Source organism: Petaurus breviceps, unplaced genomic scaffold (genome assembly GCF_028583685.1).
Source record: "Petaurus breviceps papuanus isolate PSGF00001 unplaced genomic scaffold, PetGlider_PUasm1.0 90845, whole genome shotgun sequence".
Classification (NCBI taxonomy): domain Eukaryota; kingdom Metazoa; phylum Chordata; class Mammalia; order Diprotodontia; family Petauridae; genus Petaurus; species Petaurus breviceps.
Genome location: NW_027187359.1, coordinates 1,245,481 through 1,250,814, shown reverse-complemented (window position 1 = coordinate 1,250,814; position 5,334 = coordinate 1,245,481).

The window sequence follows — 5,334 nt, the reverse complement described above, 5'->3', positions numbered from 1 at the left end:
CTCTCTCTCTCTCTCTCTCTCTCTCTCTCTCTCTCTCTCTCTCCCTCTCTCTCTCTCTCTCTCTCTCTCTCTCTCTCTCTCTCTCTCTCTCTCTCTCTCTCTCTCTCTCTCTCTCTCTCTCTCTCTCTCTCTCTCTCTCTCTCTCTCTCTCTCTCTCTCTCTCTCTCTCTCTCTCTCTCTCTCTCTCTCTCTCACACACACACACACACACACACACACACACAGAACGTCTTTTGGCTACACAGGGCCCCATTTATAAGATTTTCTCTGCTCAAAGGATCAAAAGACCCATAGCTTGAGTCTCCTGAGTTCTGACATATCTTTATACCCCCAGCTCCACCCCCCATCCCTTCCAACCTCCCTTATATTCCTCCCACTGGGGAAGAGCTGGCAGGGCGAGAAGTGATCCAATGAACAACTCTTTTCAAGGCCTGCCAGGGCAAGTGAGGTGAAGTCCACTTTCTGATCTTAGTCAGCTGGTAAAACCTGTATCTTTCCTGAGGTCCAATGTTCTACATTCTTGCATAGGTGTGAAAGTAGGAAGAGGGGAGAACAGCAGAGGAAATAGGAAAAATACTCGTACAACTAGCATCACTATTCCTACTGTTCCTACTACTCTTGCTACTGCTACCATTGGAGGTGATGACAGTGGTGATAGCAGCACTAATGAAAGCAGGGGTGGCAGGAGTCGTAGTGCTATTAATAGCAGTGGTGGTAGTGATGGGTGATAGGAAGAGGAGTAATAGTAGTGGTGGCAGGAGTTGTAGTGGTGGGGGCGGCTAGGTGGCTCAGTGAATAGAGCACCAGACCTGGAGTCAGGAGGACCTGAGTTCAAATCCGGTCTCAGACACTCAACACAAAAAACTAGCCGTGTCACCTTGGGCAAGTCACTTCACCCCAATTGCCCTACCTTCCCCCCTTCAAAAGCAAACAAAACAAGAGTAGTGGTGGTGGTGGGAGGAGGAGGAGGAGGAAGAGGAAGAGGAATAATGGTGGTGATAAAAGTAGTAGGCATAGTAAGAGAAGGAGGAGGAAGAGGAGTGTATTGGTGGTGGGAGTGGTAGTAATAATAACAGTAATAGCAGTGAGAGTGGGAGTGGTAGGAGTAGGAATAGAAGTGTTTGTTCTAAACCACTTAGGGTAAAGATGAGGAAATTTGCCAAGCACCTATTCTTTTTTTTAATCTTTTTTTTTTTGGAGGGGGGTATGCAGGGCAATTGGGGTTAAGTGACTTGCCCAAGGTCACATGGCTAGTGTTAAGTGTGTGAGGCCAGATTTGAACTCATGTCCTCCTGACTCCAGGGCCAGTGCTCCATTCACTGTGCCACCTGGCTGCTCCCCTCCCCAAGCACCTATTCTGAAAGAGATATTTGTGCTCAGTGGATAGGAAACTGGACTTAGAATCAGTAAATCCTAGGTTCAATGCCTCCTCAAATATTTACTAACAGTGAGACCTTGATCAATTCATTTAACTTTCCTATCCCTCAGTTTCCTCTTCTGAAAAATGAAAGGGTTGGACTCAATGGATTCTAAAGTCCCTTGAAGTTCTAAATCTATGATTCTGTTGGAAGTTTTGCTTCAAAGGCCCAGTCCCTGACCTTTGGGAGTCTGAACAGGACAGATTCATGTTGTAGAAAGCATACCTGCCTTTAAATCACAGGTCTGAGTTCAAATCCTGTCTTTGATCCTTACTAGCTATAGGAAGGAACAAGTAATTTCATGATCAGAGTCTCAGTCTCCTCATCTTCCCTATCAGGAAGTTTTTTGGTGAATGAATAATTATGCAAATGTGAGTGAATAGCCTCTAGGTGAGATTTACCAATAAAGTTGCATTTTATTTTTACTCCAACTCCTTGGAATTGCAAACTGTTTAGAGTTTGTACCCAGATCTGTAGAGAAGCTTCCCTGGAGCAGCACAGAGAACCCAAAGTCTGTAGTCAGAGGGCCTGAGCTCTGCTGCTTACTCTCCTTGTGATCTTGGACAAGTCATTTTGGGCTTCATTTTTCTCATCTGTAAAATGAGCAGGTTGGATTCAGTAACCTCTGAGTTCCTTTCCAGATCCAGATCTATGATCCTATGTCCTCACCTCTCATATTAATCATTTCTGTAGTCTTCCAGAAGGCTGACCTAAGACCAGAAACAAGACTAGGAGTGGAGAAGGGAATCGACATTTGGTAAGCACCTACTGTGTGCCAGGCTCTGTGCTAAGCACTTGACAAATATTATCTCCTTTGATCCTCACAACAACTCTAGAAGGTAGATGCTATTATCCTCATTTTACACTTAAGGAAATTGAGACAGATAGAAGTTAAGTGACTTGCCCAAAGTCACTCAGTTAGGAAGTGTCTGAGGCCAGATTTGAACTTAGGTCTGAGTCCAGTCCCAGCATTCTACCCACTGCACCACCTAACTGATTCTAGTAGTGGACAGGACAAGCAGCTTCCTAGGTTCTGGAGCAGGGGGTGGGGTGGGAAAAAGAACACACAAAAAACAACTGGACAGCTAGATGGCACAGTGGAGAGTGCCAGGCCTGGAGGCAGGAAGACTCCTCTTTCTGAGTTCACGTCTGGCCTCGAACACTTACTAGCTGTGTGACCCATGGCAAGTCACTTAACCCTGTTTGCCTCAGTTTCCCCATGTGTAAAATAATGAGCTGGAGAAGGAAATGGCAAACCTCTCCAATATCTCTGTCAAGAAAATCCCAAATGGGGTCATAAAGAGTCAGACGTGATTGAAAAAGATTACTTTTTTTGATAACTGCACATTTTCATAAACATCAAATTGTGCTCTCTATAGCATATATTGTAAATATTAGTTCCATTCCATTAGATACTCCACCCAGCAGGGGAGGTGGCTATGTGTTCTCAAAGGCTATACCAGCAGAACATAAACCCTGGCAGGTTCTGCCAAGACACAAAGGACGATAACTTGGCAACGCATTGTGGATCTGAACATTAAGGATCAACCATGCTAAATCCAGAGAGCTTGTCACCAGAAGGTTGGTCATGTATAGAAAAATTTTTAAAGGTCACAGCAACTTATGAATCCATTCTAATCCAACCACCATTTAAAAAATCATTGGGAAGTAATAATGAAGTTTGTAAAATAAGTGAACATCAATCAAAACATTTAAAAAGAAAAAGTATAAATAGGTCGATTGCAGGAGCAGGGAAAGAACACTAACAACCTTTAGCGGGTGGAGGGAGACTCAAGAAAGGATTCCTGCGGTGCTAATGTATGAGTCTATCCTTGAAGGTAGGTGATGATTGCAACCATGGGTGCCCCACAGAGGTCTGTCTGGACAACTCTTCTCTTCATCTTCCATATCATTTCACCTGGTGGTCTCATCACCTCCCTTGGATTCAATTACCATCTCCCTGCTGAGGATTCACAAATCTACCTTTCCTGCTTCAATCTCCCTGCTGACCTCCAATCTTGCTTTCTCTTTCAGACATCCCAATTAGATGTCCTAAGAGAAAGTTCAAACTCAACATGTCCAGAAGAACTCATTATCTTTCCCCTCAAATCCTCCTTCTTTCAGAATTTCCCTATTACCATACAGTAGGTCACCATCGTCCTATTCACCCAGGCTTGAAACCTACCTGTATCGCTGACTCCTCACTCCTTCTTACCACCCACTCAGTCTCCCAATACACACATCAATTCTGTTGCCAAGGCCTGTCAATTTGATCTTCATAATAACTCTTATATGTCTCATTCTCTCATCTGATATGTCACCACTCTAGTCCAGGCTGTCTTCACCTCATTGTTAGACAATTACAAGGGGCTCCTGGTGGCTCTGCCTGCCACAAGTGTCTCCCAACTACAATCCATCTTTCACTCAGCTGTCAATGAGATTTTCCTGGTGTACCCCCCCCCACTCCCTTACCCCACTTAATCAACTCACTATCACCTCCAGGATTATATACAAATTCTTCTGTTTGGCCTTCAAAGGCCTTTATAAACTTGTCCCTTATCTCCCCCCCCCCCCAATCCCGCCCTTACCTTTCCATTCTCCTTATACTTTACACTCTCCAAAATATTCTCGGGATCCAGACATTCTTCTCCTGACTCTGGGCATTTGCCCTGGCTGTCCCCTATCCTTGGAATGCTCTCCCTCCTCATCTCTGGCTCCTGCTCTCCCTGGTTTCCTTCAAGTCTAAAAACCCACCTTGTAGAGGAGGCCTTTCCTAATCCCTTCATTCTAGGGCTCCCCCCCCCACCTTGTTTATTATCTCCAATTTATCCTCTCCTATCTTATTTGTTCCTAGTCATTTACGTGCCCTCTCCTCCATTAAACTATGAACGACTTGAGAGTGGGACTGTCTTTTACTTTTCTTTGACTCCCTAAAACTTAGCACAGAGCCTAGCCAACCAATAGGTGCTTAATAGATGTTTCTTGCCTGACTGAGAGGCAAAGGCAAGAAGGGAATGCCACTTGGGCATGGAGTCAGTAGATGGACTGACCAGTTTGAGGAAGACAGTTTGCCCAGGGTACAGAGTGTGCAGGGAGTAATATACAAAGAAAACAGGAAACCTAGATTGGAGCCTGGTCACAAAGGGCTTGAGCCACTAAGCTAAGAAGTTCATATTTTGGGGAAGCGAGGTGGCACAGTGAATAGAGCACCGGCCCTAGAGTCAGGAGGACCTGAGTTCAAATCCGGCTCAGACACTTAACACTTACTAGCCCTGTGACCTTGGGCAAGTCACTTAATTTCAATTGCCCTGCCTTCCCCCCTCCAAAAACAAAACAAAACAAAAAAAGCAAAAAACAAACAAAAAAAAAGAAGTTCATGTTTTTTATTATTAAGAGCAGGTGCTCATAAGCCGGGATCCATGAATCCCAAAGGGTCCTGTGTATAGATTTCCAGAGGTCTGTAAAAATGTTTAGAGGAAAAAACAACATCTTGATTTTTCAGCAACCTTTGGTGTCCTTTGTCATTCTAGGTGTTTTGTTTTATGCATTTAAAACATCAATAAGAGTTCAGGTTGCTTTACCAAACTGCCAAAGATGTAGAAAAAAAGATGGAGGAACTCTGGCCTAGGAGTTGTGATCATAGAAAAGTGACCCTGGCCCTGACATGGCAGCAGGGAAGGGAAAAAGAGCTACAGACAGTGGCCTTTGGTCTCCTGCTCATTGGTTGGAGGGAGGTAAATGCCTTCAGGTCCAAGCTGGGGAAAGCTGCATATCAATCCTAGCCCTTTTGCTGCCTGGAAGCAAAAGGTGACTAGGAGACCTGGGCACAAAGGGAACAAGGTGGTCAAAGCAAAATCAAGGCTTGAGAAGCCAGGAGTGATGAGTGGGGTGCTTCAGTCAGCTGGGTCTGCAGGCT